General features: G+C 50.5%; 2 long non-coding RNA genes across 2 annotated transcripts; one reads left to right on the forward strand and one right to left on the reverse strand.

Annotated features, from left to right (window-relative positions):
- Positions 1-4,599: 4,599 nt before the first annotated feature.
- LOC122460767 lies at positions 4,600-11,847 on the reverse strand. Its single transcript, XR_006282259.1, has 2 exons — positions 11,622-11,847; positions 4,600-4,629 (listed from the first exon to the last, which is right to left on the reverse strand). It is a non-coding gene; the product is annotated as an uncharacterized LOC122460767 (long non-coding RNA).
- Positions 10,840-12,303, forward strand: LOC122460768. The gene is made up of 3 exons (XR_006282260.1): positions 10,840-10,953; positions 11,303-11,438; positions 12,207-12,303. It is a non-coding gene; the product is annotated as an uncharacterized LOC122460768 (long non-coding RNA).
- The last annotated feature ends 5,490 nt before the right edge of the window (positions 12,304-17,793 follow it).

The following is a 17,793-nucleotide window of genomic DNA, read 5'->3' on the forward strand; positions in this document are numbered from 1 at the left end:
TAGGTCAGTATTGTGAACCCCCGATTGCTAGGCTGAGTTTATCCATCCCCTGGCAATAAAACTTCATCTTATTTTCACAGCCACTTTTGATCTCCAGGCTTCTACCCCCTGCCCTGCTGGCAGGGCATTGGGCAGCACCCTTTCCAGCCCACCTGGGTGCAGGAGATCGAGGAAGAGGGCAAGAGACTAAGCATCGGTGAGTATCTGCCACCCAGCGCTTTCCCATCGAGAGCAAGTGAGTGGAGTTCTCCAGAGTCATCCCCAGTGTGGTGGGAATGTTAGTTACAGCCCATTTGAGCCATTTATTAAACAGATTTGTTATTTGGTTTACATAAGCCACATTACTTAGTTCAGGACCTTTTTTAAGGGCTTGAAATTTTATTTTTTAAGTTTTAGGTGTAACTTTAAATTGGCGATTTGGCTGTATTGCGGTACAAATCGCCTGTTATATCACGCCAAGCCTAAGAAGGATTGGACCTGTTTCTTTGACTTTGGGACAGGCCACTTTTGGATAGCCTGTAGGGGGTTGATAGTTCCTTGACCCACCTGGTGTCCAAGGCAAGTCACTCTGTTTAGGCCTATTTGACACTTCTTAGCCTTAACAGTTAGTGTTGCCTCCCTTATATGCTCAAAGACTTTTTGTAGCTGTTCCAGGTGTTTTGCCCAGAAATCCAAAAGTATGGCCACATCGGCATGGTAGGTGACGGCATATTTTTCCTATTCTGCTAGGAGACCACCTACAGGTTTTTGGAAGGTGGCGGGTGCATTCTGCAGCCCGAAAGGGAGCACATTAAATTTATACAACCCAATATATATGATGAAGGCTGACCTTTCCTTGGCAGATTTATTTAGTGGTACCTGCCAGTACCCCTTGGTTAAGTCCAAGATATGGATGAACTGGGCCCGTCCCAGTTTCTTCAATTCTTTATTTGTGCGTGGCATTGGATAGTTGTTTGGGCGAGTTACAGCATTTAGCTTACGGTAGTCCAAGCAAAAACATATCTCCTCATCTGGTTTGGGAATTAGAACTACTGGAGATGCCCATTCACTGCCAGAGGGGTGGATTACCCCCATCTGTAGCATATCCTGGATCTCCCGTTCTATAGCAGTTTTAGCTTGAGGAGACACCTGGTAAGGTTGGGCTCTAATTGGGTGAGCATTACCTGTGTCAATGGAGTGGTATGCCCGTTCAGTCAGTCCTAGGGTGGCTGAGAATGTTGGTGCACAGCTAGTGCACAGCTCCTTGATTTGCTGTCACTGCATACACCCAAGGGTCACAGAGAGGTTTACCTTTTCCACGCCACCATCACTTTTTCCTTTGTAGTAGACACCTTTAGGCCACTCAGCGTTATCTTCTCCCTGGGCTGTAAACTGACAAACCTTTAATTCTCTGGAATAAAAGGGCTTTAGAGAATTAATATGGTACACCTTAGGCTTTCGGTTGGAGGTAGGGAATGCTATGAGATAATTAATAGCTCCCAGGCACTCTTGCATGTGAATGGCCCTTCCCACGACGCTTTTATTTTATGGACTTGGAGTGCCTTTAAGACCATGACCTGGTCCCCTACTTTGAAGGAACGCTCTCTGGCATGTTTATCACACCAGGCTTTTTGCTCTTTTTGAGCATCCTGTAGGTTTTCTTTAGCAAAGGCTAAAGATTTTCGGCAGGTGTTTTGTAGGTTGGTTACAAAGTCCAGAATGTTAGTTCCTGGAGAAGGTGTAAACCCCTCCCATTACTCTTCACCAACTGTAATGGCCCCTTAACCTTGCGGCAATGTACAAGTTCAAATGGTGAAACTCCTAAACTGGGATAGAGTACAGCTCTGTAGGCAAAGAGCAACTGCTGCAACAGTAGGTCCCAATTATTCGAGTGTTTATTAACGAATTTACATATTATGGCCCCCAAAGTTTCATTAAACTTCTCCGCCAGGCCATTTGTTTGATGGTGGTAAGGGGTGGCAACCAAGTGGTTCATCCCATGAGCTTCCCAAAGGCTTTCCATAGTTCCTGCTAGGAAATTAGTTCCTGCATCTGTAAGGATGTCGGAGGGCCAACTTACCCTGGCAAAAATGTCTGTTAGGGCCTGGCACACATTTTTAGCCCTGGTGTTGCTTAGAGCTACTGCTTCCGGCCATCGGTGGCAAAATCCATGAAAGTCAGTATGTACTGCTTTCCTCTGGGTGTCTTTTTTCGAAAAGGACCCAGAATATTTACAGCTACTTGCTGAAAGGGAACTTTAATGATGGGGAGTGACTGGAGAGGGGCTTTGACCTGGTCTTCAGGTTTTCCCACTCTTTGGCATACCTCACAAGATGTATGGCATACCTCCACATAAGTAGAAACATTCTTGCCCATTCCCTCCTTGTGGAACGACTTTCCCAAATGGTTTTTGGTTCTGTTCACCCCAGCATGGCCACTAGGATGGTCATGGGCTAAGCTTAAGAGCTTTACCCAGTACTTAGTTGGAACTACTAACTGTCTCTGAGGATGCCAGTTTACCTGGTGTCCACCAGAAAGATTTTCCTTGTATAAAAGTCCTTTTTTTACAACAAACCTGGATCTATTAGAAGAGCTGAGAGGTGGTGGGTTGCTTCATGCTGCTGTCCAAGCTCTCTGGAGGCTTTGATCTGCTTTCTGTTCGGTCTGGAACTGTTCCCTTGATGGTGGAGACATCAGTTTCTTATTGGATTGTGGACCTGGGCTTGGTCCCTCTGGAAGCAATGCAGGTGATGGAGCTGTTTTCGTTGACTGTGAACTGTTCTTCGCTGGTGCACTATGTTGGGGTTCAGGCTCCGGCTGAGCCTCTTGTGTAGCGTTATCTGCTGCTGCCAGTGCAGGTTCAGTGGGGCCCTCTGGTATTGGGGTTGCAAGTACTGGATTCAGTGCTGGCAATGGTTCTGGTGCTGGTTGTTCCACCGGTTCCGGTTCTGGGACTGGCTCTGTCTGCGTCGCTGTGACTGGATTCACTACTGCTTTTGTAGATGTTGGTATGATATGGGGTCCGGTTCCATCACCTTTGAGCTGGTCCTGGTAGAAGTTTCTGGAACAGAGCTAGTGTGATGGCTTGTTTAGCCTGGCTGTGGGTGACCATTCCCACCCTCTTGGTTCGTTTCACATGATTGGCCAAGTCTGGGGATGGGATAATTATCATATACTGCAAAAGTCCACGTTCCTGACCAGTCTTTGAACTGGACCGGCAACTTGGCTATAGACAAGTCAAAAAGAGTTTGACTTGAAGGGTTGAATCATCACTTAGACCTCTAGGTTGATTAAATTGGTGTCCACCAACGAAGCATGGATAGCTGACACTTGTGCTCGAGTGTCCTCCACGCGGTAACCTTCTTCCCACCCATGCTCACAGTTTCACTCCGCTCTGAGGGTATCTGGGAGGCATCTGGGTCTGAGGACCTCTGGTGTGATTTCGGTGCAATGAACTGTAATTTGTTGGGGTTCTTGGGGCAGTTGGCCTTTACATGCCCCGGCTTGTTACATTTAAAACATCACCAAACTGACTGGTCACTGGGTGGAGGTGGGTTGCTGGAGAATGGTGTGGCAGGACGATAAGGTGTCTGGAGTGTTCCTTGGGGTGTAGTTGGGGCCTTGGGCTGCCCCCGGTAGTAGGATGTGGTCAGAGGGTGTCCCCTCTGGTATCCGCTCCAACTGCGACCAGGGTTGTACCTCTCTCCTTCCTCCACCTGTTTTGTGCTGGTTTGCTCTGCCCGTCTGGCAGTCTGGGACTGCTTGTATTGATCATCAGAAGAAGCAAGACTTCCTGTTGAGTCCATTTTTTTATCCCATAAACACTGTTTTCTATCATCCTTGGACATATTCAGGAATTGCTCCTGTATTATCAAATCCCATATTCCTCCAAAGCTAGTTACATCCCATCCATTGAGCCATGGGAGGGAGGAAGGGATAGCTAAGTGGTTTGAGCATTGGCCTGCTAAACCCAGGGTTGTGAGCTCAATCCTCGAGGGGGTCATTTAGGGATCTGGGGCAAAAATTGGGGATTGGTCCTGCTTTGAGTAGGGGGTTGGACAAGATAACCTCCCAAAGTCCCTTCCAACCCTGCTATGCTATGATTTATCCAACAGATCTGTTATCTGGCTTACATAAGCCACATTACTTAGTGCATGTCTTCTCTTAAGGGCTTTAAATTTTACTCTGTAAGTTTCATGTGTAACTTGAAATTGTTTTAAAACCAAATCCTTGAATTTATTATAGTTCGAAGCCTCCTCAATCAGCATCTTATTGAATATGTCCAGAGCTCTTCCAGTCAATTTTTCTGCCAATGTGGTCATCTTGTGAGCTTCAGGAATTTGAGTGTGCACAGTCTCTCAAAGGTGAGAAAATATTCAGCAATATCACTGGATTCATTATACTGTGGACATAGTCGCTCCCATCTGTGGATTGTTAGGGCTATTTAGTATATTCTGCTGAGCCTTTGCCTTCTCCATCTCCAGTGAGTGCTTCCTCTTTTTCCTTCTCCTCCTCAGCATGCTTCCTTTCTTTTTTCCTCTCCTCCATTTCTTTTTCCTTTGCCTCCATTTCTTTTCCTTTTTTGGCCTCCTTCGCTCTCCTATGGGCAGCCTCTATTTCTTTCTTTTTTTTTTGCCTCCATTTCTTTTCCTTTAGCCTTCATTTTCATCTGTCTGAGTTCTACCCATCTTTTACATTCCTTTTGTTTTTCCTCAGCCTCAAATCTGGCTAATGAACATGGCATTCTGTCATCCTAACCTCTCTATTTTTAACTAACTTTACACCCAAGAGTGAGAAAGAAAACAAAAACAAAAACCCCTGACTTGTAAAATTTTGCTGTGCTGTAACCTGATAGCTGTTCTCAGCCTACAGAAAAATCCTTTTCTTATGCCTGCTGCTCTGTCCCCCAGGCAGAGAGACAGAATCTACAGCTGCAATCACGTTTTACAAAACATTTAAAAATTCTGCTGTGCTTCTGGTTCAAAATGATCCCACCTCTGCCACCATGTCAAGGTTCCTTCCCCACTCTGAACTTTAGCGTACAGATGTGGGAAACTGCATGAAAGACCCCCTAAGCTTATTCTTACCAGCTAAGGTTAAAAACTTCCCCAAGGTACAAACTTTGCCTTGTCCTTGAACAGTGTGCTGCCACCACCAAGCTTTTTAAATAAAGAACAGGGAAAGAGACCACTTGGAGATGTTTTCCCCCAAAATATCCCCCCAAGCCCTACACCCCCTTTCCTGGGGAAGGCTTGATAATAATCCTCACCAATTGGTACAGGTGAACAAAGACCCAAACCCTTGGATCATAAGAACAATGAAAAATCAATCAGGTTTTTAAAAGAAGAATTTTAATTAAAGAAAAGGTAAAAGAATTACCTCTGTAAAACTAGGATGGTAAATACCTTACCGGGTAATCAGATTTAAAACATAGAGAATCTCTCTAGGCAAAACATTAAGTTACCAAAAGACACAAGAACGGGAATATACATTCCCTCCAGCACAGCTTATTTTACCAGCCCTTAAACAAAAGAAAATCTAAAGCATTTTCTAGCTAGATTACTTACTAACTTAACAGGAGTTGGAAGGCTTACATTTCTGATTTGTTCCCAGCAAAAGCATTACACAGACAGACAGAACCCTTTGTTCCCTCCCCCCCCACCTCCAGATTTGAAATACTTTGTTCCCTCATTGGTCATTTTGGGTCAGGTGCCAGCGAGGTTATCTTAGCTTCTTAGCCCTTTACAGGTGAAAGGGTTTTGCCTCTGGCCAGGAGGGATTTTTATAGCACTGTATACAGAAAGGTGGTTTCCCTTTCCTTTATATTTATGACACACCCTGTGCCCATTGGCTCACCAAGGCACCAGGACTGAGCCAGGGGAGCCCCACTGACACTAGTGGGCGTGGCACAGCTGCACCCTGCGGCAAGGGATGCTGGGCAGAGTTGAGGGAACTCTAGCCTCCCCTGATGATGTGCGGGGGCAGGGGGCTGATGGTCACGGGGCCCTGAGGCTGATGGGGCTGAGGGTATCTCTGGGAGGGGCAGGGTGGGGCCCTCAATGCCATGGGGTTCCTTGTTGAGGATGGGGGACATTGAGCCATTTCTCTACCCTGCATTCCCACAGCAGCCGCATAAATGACGCTTTCTCCTTCTCTCCCTGGTGCAGAGACCCTCAGTGCCCAACTGGAAGAGGTGGAGGAGGAGGAAGAGGAGGGAGGAGGATGTGTCCCCTGAACAAGACACCATCAGGGTCATCTAGCAGCACCTCCAGGGCAGAGCTGAGGTACAAAACTCCCCCAGCTGTGCAGCCACCGAGTCTGTCCTGCCCCTTGTTCCATCCCCACCCACACTGGGGAGTCTTGTCCCAGAGGATCCATCACCCCAATAGGGGGCACTTCTCCCCTGTTACCTGGCACCCCAAAGTGGGGGAGTTCATCTCATGCAGGCAAAGATGTCTGCTCCCTGCAGACACTGTCCAAGTTACAATCCCAGTCTGTTCAGAGTGACACTGGTTTCGGGAAACGGGGCGGCTTTCCTGTCTAACTCCATGGGGTTCCTGAGCCCTGGAGCTGGTGTAGGTGGGGTGGGAAGGTCCCTACCTAACAGTCTCTCTGTCTCCCCCCACCCCACTCTTTGTGGGTGGAGGACAGGGCCAAACAGCTCCGCTTCCTCCATGCTGTCCTGAGTCCGTACTTCTCGGCACAGAAGCAGGGGTGGGACACTCTGGAGCCGCACTTCTCCAAAGCAGCCCTCCTGGAGAGCATTGCGGTGAGTGGGATCCTGTGCCCGGCCCCTGGGGGGGGCGAGGGAGCCCGACATGGGAGGAAGAGTTAGTTGGGCTGGAGAGGGAAGCAGAGGACAGGGGTTTCCTGGTGTAATTTCCTGGTGCAAGTGCTAGGGGAGCCAACTAGGGGGAGCGCTTTTCTCGACCTGCTGCTCACAAACCGGGTAGAATTAGTGGGGGAAGCAAAAGTGGATGGGAATCTGGGAGGCAGTGACCATGAGTTGGTTGAGTTCAGGATCCTGACGCAGGGAAGAAAGGTAAGCAGCAGGATACGGACCCTGGACTTCAGGAAAGCAGACTTTGACTCCCTCAGGGAACAGATGGCCAGGATCCCCTGGGGGACTAACATGAAAGGGAAGGGAGTCCAGGAGAGCTGGCTGTATTTCAAGGAATCCCTGTTGAGGTTACAGGGACAAACCATCCCGATGAGTCGAAAGAATAGTAAATATGGCAGGCGACCAGCTTGGCTTAATGGTGAAATCCTAGCGGATCTTAAACATAAAAAAGAAGCTTACAAGAAGTGGAAGGTTGGACATATGACCAGGGAAGAGTATAAAAATATTGCTCGGGCATGTAGGAAAGATATCAGGAGGGCCAAATCGCACCTGGAGCTGCAGCTAGCAAGAGATGTCAAGAGTAACAAGAAGGGTTTCTTCAGGTATGTTGGCAACAAGAAGAAAGCCAAGGAAAGTGTGGGCCCCTTACTGAATGAGGGAGGCAAGCTAGTGACAGAGGATGTGGAAAAAGCTAATGTACTCAATGCTTTTTTTGCCTCTGTTTTCACTAACAAGGTCAGCTCCCAGACTGCTGTGCTGGGCATCACAAAATGGGGAAGAGATGGCCAGCCCTCTGTAGAGATAGAGGTGGTTAGGGACTATTTAGAAAAGCTGGACGTGCACAAGTCCATGGGGCCGGACGAATTGCATCCGAGAGTGCTGAAGGAATTGGCGGCTGTGATTGCACAGCCCTTGGCCATTATCTTTGAAAACTCGTGGCGAACGGGGGAAGTCCCGGATGACTGGAAAAAGGCTAATGTAGTGCCCATCTTTAAAAAAGGGAAGAAGGAGGATCCTGGGAACTACAGGCCAGTCAGCCTCACCTCAGTCCCTGGAAAAATCATGGAGCAGGTCCTCAAAGAATCAATCCTGAAGCACTTAGAGGAGAGGAAAGTGATCAGGAACAGTCAGCATGGATTCACCAAGGGAAGGTCATGCCTGACTAATCTAATCGCCTTTTATGATGAGATTACTGGTTCTGTGGATGAAGGGAAAGCAGTGGATGTATTGTTTCTTGACTTTAGCAAAGCTTTTGACACGGTCTCCCACAGCATTCTTGTCAGCAAGTTAAGGAAGTATGGGCTGGATGAATGCACTATAAGGTGGGTAGAAAGCTGGCTAGATTGTCGGGCTCAACGGGTAGTGATCAATGGCTCCATGTCTAGTTGGCAGCCGGTGTCAAGTGGAGTGCCCCAGGGGTCGGTCCTGGGGCCCGTTTTGTTCAATATCTTCATAAATGATCTGGAGGATGGTGTGGATTGCACTCTCAGCAAATTTGCGGATGATACTAAACTGGGAGGAGTGGTAGATACGCTGGAGGGGAGGGATAGGATACAGAAGGACCTAGACAAATTGGAGGATTGGGCCAAAAGAAATCTAATGAGGTTCAATAAGGATAAGTGCAGGGTCCTGCACTTAGGATGGAAGAATCCAATGCACCGCTACAGACTAGGGACCGAATGGCTCGGCAGCAGTTCTGCAGAAAAGGACCTAGGGGTGACAGTGGATGAGAAGCTGGATATGAGTCAGCAGTGTGCCCTTGTTGCCAAGAAGGCCAATGGCATTTTGGGATGTATAAGTAGGGGCATAGCGAGCAGATCGAGGGACGTGATCGTTCCCCTCTATTCGACACTGGTGAGGCCTCATCTGGAGTACTGTGTCCAGTTTTGGGCCCCACACTACAGGAAGGATGTGGATAAATTGGAAAGAGTACAACGAAGGGCAACGAAAATGATTAGGGGTCTAGAGCACATGACTTATGAGGAGAGGCTGAGGGAGCTGGGATTGTTTAGTCTGCAGAAGAGAAGAATGAGGGGTGATTTGATAGCTGCTTTCAACTACCTGAAAGGGGGTTTCAAAGAGGATGGCTCTAGACTGTTCTCAATGGTAGCAGATGACAGAACGAGGAGTAATGGTCTCAAGTTGCAATGGGGGAGGTTTAGATTGGATATTAGGAAAAACTTTTTCACTAAGAGGGTGGTGAAACACTGGAATGCGTTACCTAGGGAGGTGGTAGAATCTCCTTCCTTAGAGGTTTTTAAGGTCAGGCTTGACAAAGCCCTGGCTGGGATGATTTAACTGGGACTTGGTCCTGCTTTGAGCAGGGGATTGGACTAGATGACCTTCTGGGGTCCCTTCCAACCCTGATATTCTATGATTCTATGATTCTATGATTCCTGGGGCTGAGGGCTGGGGAGCAGGGAAGGGGGAAATTCTAACACTGCTGGGGAGCTGGCAGTGAGGGAACTGTAAGGCTGGAGGGGCAGCTGAGGCTGAGGGGAGGGAGGAATTCGGTGGGAGCGGGGGAAGGAAGGAGTAAATTTGATGGATGGGAGGAATGGGGGGCCCAGCTGGTTGGGGGTGGGAGTGACACTGGCTGTTTCTGCAGAGCACTTTGGCCTCCTCCCTGGGAAGCCCCTGTGTGTCTGCGGGGCCTGAATCTCACATGCAATTTTATCTCCATGGGGTCTCTCAGGAGCTGACTGAAAATCTGCCCATGGAGTCTGAGCCGAGCTCCATCATCTCCAGCTCCACAGTTTGCAGCTTCAGGTACCAGGACCCTCCCATCCAGCTGCCCTAACCTTGGTGCTGATCCTCTCCGGCCTAGATTACCCCCAGCCATGGCTGTTTGCATACCCCAGCAGAGGAGGTGGGAATATCCCCTCTTTCCTGGCTGGGGGGTGATTTCACTCCCATAACATTACAGTGGCCATAGGGAAGGGATCACTGCAGGGGAGGAGGGTCATGTGCATGGCAGTGCCAGCGCCACTCCAGTGCTGCCAAGCATAACACGGGCTCCCCTCTCCTGCCAGCAAACTGAAGCTGCCACTTGCCCTGGAGCTGGAGTCACATCTCCTGCAGGCTCTACTCTACACCAACTTCACCATGGGCACTGGGCAGGATACCACCCACTTCTGGGTAGGTCATGATCCTACTTCTCTGTCCCAGGAGCAGGAGTAGCCTCTGGTCCCTGCTCGTTCGGTTTGATGGAGCTGCTGAGAATAGGGGAGGGGGTCTGCTGACCAAGACCCCCATCACAGACAACCTGCAGCACTTCTTGGAGGTGAGCAGAATAGAAAGGTCTGGGGGGGAATTTCCCATGAACCCCATGGGAGGGCTGCAAAGGAGAGACTAGAAGAACCATGTTTCCATTGTGTCCTCCCAGCCGGACACACTTTCCCAGAGCCGTCAGTGCAGTGCAATGTTGGGGCCCTTCCGCCATCCGGGGTAGCAGCGGCGGGGAAGGGGTGGGGCAGAGGGAAGGAGCTGGGACTGTCAGCCAGAGCTCTGCATGGTTCTATTGAGCACTAACAGTGAGCACCAGGCCTGGCTGGGGACTGAGAGACTGAAACCCCTGTGCGATCTGGGACACGGGCCTCTGAGAAAAGTCACTGGCTCCTTTCTAGGGAGAGCCTGAGATACAGGAGGAGCCTCAGGGTATGAGCTTTTCTGTCCTAGAGACATGGCAGTTCCTGAAGGGATTGTCCTCACAGCCCCTCCATCCATCCTACCAAGGCCTCTGGAGCTGGGGTCTGGGGGCCCAGGGCATGTGCCTTGATCCTGATGGGCTGTTCATGGATCAGGGGTTCAGAGAAAATAGACCAGCCCCAAGGCCGAGCTTTGTCCCAGGCTGGAGAGACACTGACAGCTTGTGCCCAGCAAGACGTGGGCAGTGTCATGAACCCTCATATGAGGAGTCAGATATTCCAGCCTGAACACAAGGTCTCAGCCCATGTCGAGTGGGAGAGGCTTGTTTGTAGAGCACGTACGCCTGCCCGCTGACCCTCCCCTGCCTTCTTCTCCTGCAGCATCTCCATTTCTGGCTCTGCTCCCGGAACACCAAGGAGAGAGCTAGGGCCATAAGGAGCAACACTTCCCTGCTCCGATTCGCCACCTCCCTCTCTGGATTTGACGTAAGTGACCTTTGACCCCAGCATCCTGCAGAGCCAAATTTCTCATCCCCTGATTACGTGGTCCCCCCGGCTCTGTAAGGGACTGCGATGTTCCATAGGCCACTGGCTGGCAGAGTCGTGCCTGGCCCCAGTGCCCTTGTTACTGCGGAGAAGCCTGGCAGCGAGTGCTCATAGAGGGCCCATGCCCTGGTCTCTTTGCTCCAAGCTCTCTTGGAGGCAGAGAGAAAGAGGGCTCTAGTTCCTCTCCCCCTGCGCCTCCTACAGATGGATGGGAGCAGAGCTCTGGCCCAGGGGAGCTGGGGAGCTGAAGGCAGAATGTTGATGGATTCTCCTCTTCTCGTCCCACCAGACCTCCTCTGATTTCCCCAAGGCGGGCAACTTTGTGCTGCAGCTGGGCCTCTACATCTCTGACCCAGCCAATGACATCAGACGGCAAGCCAGGGGCGAGATATATGGGCCGCAGAGGCTCCTGCTGCAGAGGAGGGGTAAGAAACCCAGCTGGGCAATGGGACCCCATAGAAGTGAGTCCCTTGGAGACTAGCTCCAGCTGGCCATTGGGACACCAATAGAACTAAGGTCTCTTCTGTTAGACCAGCTGCTGCAGGGCATAGGGACCCCAATGGAAAGAAGACTCCTGTTTTGGGCCCCCCACTTACTGGCCAAGGGACCCTACAGAAAGAAGCCCCTTCCTCTGAGACTGACCCCAGCTTAGATGATGACTCACACTCATCTTCCTAATTTAGGAAGAGAGGAAGGGGACGAACATGCCAGGGAAATTGGCTGCTTTACCTCAGAGCCTGGCTCTGTCCCCCAGTCCAGGGAAATCAGCCCACCCACGGGGCTGCCAGCTGGTGAGGGAACAGGAACAGAGCTGTTGAGACACATGAAGAGAAAGAGCCCATCATGAGGGCAGGGGCAGGGAGCACAGGGGACAGACACAACTCTTATAGGATGTCACCAGTTTAGGGCCAGATCCTGATATCAGTGAATGTGGGGGGTTCTCAGTATTAAACGCCACCATTAATAGGCACCCATTCCCAGAGAACAATGACCCTAAGGTTCACATGATTACCGTGATGAATGAAACAAATCCCCCTTCAGGTACTAAACCACCTGGTGGGGACCCTGCGAGTCCATTGGGCCGTGGATGCCATGAGGACCCAGCCAGTGTTCACCCAGCAAAGGGAACAGAAGGAAACAGGCACTAAAGCCAGATGCCAAACCTCCCCAATGGGTGTGTCTTTCTCCCCCAGGGCTGAACATCAGAGAGGCGAGCAATCTGTGGTATCAGGACGGGCTCCAAGACACCGAGCGCCTGGCCTACAGGAACATGGCCAGGGTGGGGAAGGTAAGGACTCTCCGCCGGTGCATATCAGTAGCTCAGGTGTAGAGCTGTCTCCCCTTGCAGTGAGTGTGTTATGGAGGGGGGGGGATAGCTCAGCAGTTTGAGCATTGGCCTGCTAAACCTAGGGTAATGAGTTCAATCTTTGAGGGGGGCATTTAGGGATTTGGGGCAAAAATCTGTTGGATGATTTAGTTGGGGATTGGTCCTGCTTTGAGCAGGGGGTTGGACTAGATGACCTCCTGAGGTCCCTTCCAACCCTGATATTTTATACTTATTTCCAGCAGACAGTGTTCAGCTGCAAGAGGCCGAGGACCCTGGGTTGGGTTGGAGCCTTGCTAATGGTCCAGACTTGTGTGTGTTGCATGGATCCATGGTTACGTGGCATAAAAGGGATCCCCTGTGGGGGTTGAGTAAAAGGAGGTTTGTGTCTCCAGGAATCTGGCTCTGCTCACTGTCTCCCTGGCTGACATCCTGGTGTCTCAGATGGGAGCCCCTGGGTCAGTGAGTTGGGAAGCTCACACCAGCAATTGATGGAACAGATCCTTGTTGGATTCCTTGCACCTCTGGAAGCACAAGCAGGGTGTGGAGTTTGCCAAGCACCATGACGAGTCAGGGAGCAGAACCTGCCCTGCCCCTGCCCTGGGCGTCGGGTGAGGGACACTGAGCTCCTTTCCTGGGCAGAATCACTGAAGAGTATGTGACGCTCATGGGATTGTTGGTGAGGAGAAGGAATGGAAGCAGATCGAAAAGGCCCCTACCATCTAGTGGCTGAGCTACAGGAGATAGCGCTGCTGGGAGCAGTAGCGGGTCCTTTATTGTCTTTGTGAACTGGGTTCCAGAGTGCGCAGACACATTCCCAGCATGTCATGGCACCTGTGGTGAATCCTGCTCCAGAAAGAGCTATTCCTGCAACCTCTTACTGAAGGGGGGTTCCATGATCCATGGGACCCCAAAGGTTGGCTGCCCCAGGACTCTTATCTACCTGGTGACATACTAGAGGAATTTGGAGCTTGGTTCTGGGCAATTGACAAGGGCTCTGGTGCTGTTGGTTTTAGGTCTTTGGAGAGATCCTCACAGAAGGCCGGAAAAGATCTTTCCTCCACATGGCGCTTCTGGCCATCCACGATCCCCAGATCTGTGTCAGCCAGGCTGGGCTGGTGCTGACATATTCCATCTTGGAGGAAGTCGGCCAGCTGATAGGGAACGAGGTAACCAAAGAAGTAACAATTGGGGAGGGACCCCAGGGCCTTTCACCTCCAGGCCATTGACAGTCACTCCCATCCCATCCCAGTCCCATGCACTGACCTGGGAGCAAGGAGAGGATGAACCCTGGCAGGTGCTATTGGTAGGAGCCAGCTTCTCCCCTGAGCAGCTCAAAGCAGAGCAAACCCAGCTCAGCTATTTCCAAACAGGTGTCACATCAACATGACACACTGCTATTGTTCATGCTAGGGGCTGCCAACTCCCCCGTGAGCCTTTCATATTCCTCCGGGCCTCAGGATGGTTCATAGGGCCCTAATATCATGTTATCCCAGCCCCACCTGCTCTGGGAGAACTGGAGGAGTCAGTCAGCAGATGCTACTGAAGTGCCCCATTCCCCAGAGCTATTGTCTATGGCATCATCTTAACAACAGGTGGGGTCCCTTGGGAAAGGTGTCCTCTTACCCCACAGCACTACTGCCCAGAGCCTTCCAGCCCCTCAGCTGGAGGAGGAGAGGGAGGCTAAGGGGATTCTGGGGAGTGGAGTTTAATCCCCAGCTGGGTTGGGAGGTAGAACAGCTCTCATGGGGGGACTGAGAGGAATGGGGGCAGGAGTTCATTCCACAATGGTGGGAGTGGGGCTGGAGGTCACGAGAGAGGAGACAAGATTTTGTCTCAGGGGTTGGGTGAGGGAATCCATCCCTCAGACGTGAGGAAGGTTGGGGTGGAAATTTTGCTGGTTCCCATTGCCGTTAATGCCCTTCGTTGCCATGCGTGTCAGAGTCTCTGACTGATTCTTGTTCCCTTGCAGCAGGAAGATGTTACAGTTATGATAATGGTGCACCTCTTCTATATCTGGTGCTTCCGTCAGGTTCCCAAAGCGCTGCAGGAGCTGTACTGAGTGGGACAGCCTTGAAGGGCCCCCCCTTCCCATGCCCAGAAGCTCCCACTCCCTGCCACAGGTACTGCTATTTCTCACTGGGCCTGGGGGAGAAGGGCTGGGGGGAGTGGACATAAGCCCCACAGCACTGAGAGAAACCCAGGCCGAGCACCTTGCTCTCACCACCATGTCCCAGCCTGACTCCTGGAGCTGGGGCCAGGCCAGATATGGTCCCTACCTCCATTCCCAGAGGCCAGTTTTGGAATCATCAAGCTGTCGGGGCCGTGGGGCTGGCCCAGAAATGAGAGCATCCTCAGAGCCAGGGGTTATCCTCCGTAACCATTGCAGTCTGGGAGGGGTGGCCCGATGTGGAGCCCCTCCCCTGTCATCACTGCTCAGACCCCCCCTTGGCCTGTGTCACCCCATCACAGTGAATGTCTGACCAACCCCTACCTGGGCCCCATCCACCCACCTGGTATCTGAACCCTTCCCACCCACAAATGAAACTCCCCCATAGCACCTTGGGACAAGGAAGGATCCTCCCTATCTGGCAGGTGGGGTCTGAGACACAGAGAAGGGCTGTGCTCCTGGTCACACACTCCTGGGGGTAGATCTGGGAACTGGACCGAGTCCCAGGCTCGTCCCTTTCCCCCAGAGGCAACTTCACATTCTGCCCTTTATTCTCTCCTCCTGCTGGAGGGGGGTCTCTGAGTGTGAAATGAACCAGGAAGGTGATGGGGTTCTGGCACAATGCCTGGTGGGAGCTCCCCTTGGCTTGGACCCCAGGGTCAGAGACACCTTTGTCATCTTGCTCTCCTTTTATTCCTAGGGAGGGAGTTCCCTGATGAGGGGTCTCTGGGGATCCAGCTGGGCAGTGCCTAGGAGATCCTGTGAGTCATCCTGGTTCCCGCCTGCATGCACCACCCCGTCCTGCCCTCTGGTTCTTCACTGTTGACTCTGACTTGACCCTTGGCTCTGGTCTCTGATTATGACTTTGGCATGACCCTTCTTAGCTCCAGATGTTGACTACCTATCCTGGTTCCATATTCTCCTTGGCCTTCTCTAGCCCCACTGCAGCATTGCCTTCTCCTCCTGCTCTTCCTCAAGCACTCAGACATTGACTGCTCGGCTTTGACCCTTGGCCTGTATCTAGACTCTGGCTTCGTGTACCGGATTGGCTATATGGATACTCAGGGCAGCTTGCTATTGGATAGGTATGCTAAAGAATGAATGTATAAAATTATGTTTAACTGCTTGCATTAGTGTGCAGGATTTGAGATTGCTGTCTCCCTGTACAGCTTGAAGCTTCAAATAAACTTTTCTACTTCTCCATCCCGTTGTGATTATTGGGCGACGCACACCAGGCAACGAATCCAGCTGTTGCTTGCCTCGGGCACTCTGTGCCAGCAACATCTCTAACTCCCCCAGGAGCCTGGACTGATTCCCTGAGAAGCTGGTGTTAGCTTCCTGTTTCCTGCTGCTTACCTGAACCCACTTGAGGAGAACAGGAAGTCATCTGAGGTAGTAGGAGCCAGTTGGGCCCTTAAGACGCTGATATCTTCCCTTACTCAGGCCCTGCTACCAGCCTGCTTATTTTTCCCCTTCAATTGGAGTGTTGGGAGCCACTACAGCTGGCACAGAACAGCAGTCATGAGTGAAAGAAGAAAATGGGCCTCTGGGGCACCATGCAAAAAAAGAGAAAAGCTTCTTTTGCTTTCTTTATCTAAGCAGGAAGGAGCTCTCCTGAGATATGTAGACAAATGTTCACAGTGAGGGTGTGAGGGGTGAGGAGATGCCTGATCTTCCAGTTAGAGTGCAGGTGACCGGGCAGCTACTGCAGCATCTATATCCATTTCAAATGGATGTAACCATGCACGTTCCTGAAGAAAAGTGTAGCTCAGAGAAGGATGTGGTGGAGGCGCAAGAATCTGCTGCTGATGATTTGAGTTCCTTAAGTCTACATGATCTAAGACTGTGGAACCACTTGAGCAGTAGCCTGAGAGACTTCCTTGTACTGCATGGGCCACAGCAAGTGAAAAAACTTCATGTTCCCAAAAGACAATGAAAATTGTAGTTTCCATCCAACACATTACTGGCATGAAATCCCCAATGGTGACAAAGTGGAGAGGCCACGGCTTATGTATTCAAAAATCTGGAATGTTGCACACTGTTTTTGTTGCAAACTCTACCGGTCTAATGTTCCAGCCACACTGGGTTCTACAGAAACAAAGGACTGGAAAAATCTGGCTAGCAATCTGGCATGCCATGAGAAGGGAGCAAATCACCAGAGAGCATTCCATAGGTGGAAAGAGCTTGAGATGAGACTAAGGTTAAAGGCCACCATAGATAATCAGCCTGAAGAGGAGATTGCATCAGTCTCTCTCTGCTGGCAAAGTGTTCAGAAAAGGCTCATTGCCATTGTGGGAACACTTGCTACCCAAAACCTAGCACTGCGTAGCACTTCAGATCAGCTGTATGTGCCAAACAATGGAAACTTGATGAAGTGAGCTGTAGCTCACGAAAGCTTATGCTCTAATAAATTTGTTAGTCTCTAAGGTGCCACAAGTACTCCTTTTCTTTTTGCGAATACAGACTAACATGGCTGCTACTCTGAAACCTGTGATTATGCAAGGCACTGAATTTAGCCGTATAGAGTGGAAATCTGTCAACTTCATGAAAAAACTCGCACAGATACAGACAGACATCTTCCTCTCCAAATGCAAACAGATGGACATCATACCGAAAGGACTGAAGGTAAAAAATCCATTACAATCTACATACCACACAGAATATGCTGACAGCTTGTGCCACACACTCTCAAGGAAACTGCGGAACCACCTGATCAACATCCTCTACAGCAAACAGGGAAAGATTAAGAATGAGCTCTCAAAACTGGATACTCTCATAAAGAACCAGCCTTCCACACAAACTTCCTCGTGGCTGGACTTTACAAAAACTAGACAAGCCATTTACAAAACACACTTTGATTCTCTACAAAAGAAAAAGGACACTAAGCTATCTAAACTACTATATGCCACAAGGGGCCACAACAATGGTTCCCGTAACCCACCCAGCAATATTGTTAATCTATCCAACTATACTCTTAGCCCAGCGGAAGAATCTGTCCTATCTCGGGGCCTCTCCTTTTGCCCCTCCACCCCCACGAACATGATACAGTTCTGTGGTGACCTAGAATCCTATTTTCGACGTCTCAGACTCAAGGAATATTTCCAACACACCTCTGACCAACATATTAACCCACAGAGACCTTCCTGCCAACACTACAAAAGAAGGATTCTGGGTGGACTCCTCCTGAAGGTCGAAACAGCAGCCTGGATTTCTACATAGACTGCTTCCGCCGACGTGCACGAGCTGAAATTGTGGAAAAGCAGCATCGCTTACCCCATAACCTCAG

This window comes from Dermochelys coriacea, chromosome 6 (assembly GCF_009764565.3).
Source record: "Dermochelys coriacea isolate rDerCor1 chromosome 6, rDerCor1.pri.v4, whole genome shotgun sequence".
NCBI classification, from domain to species: domain Eukaryota; kingdom Metazoa; phylum Chordata; order Testudines; family Dermochelyidae; genus Dermochelys; species Dermochelys coriacea.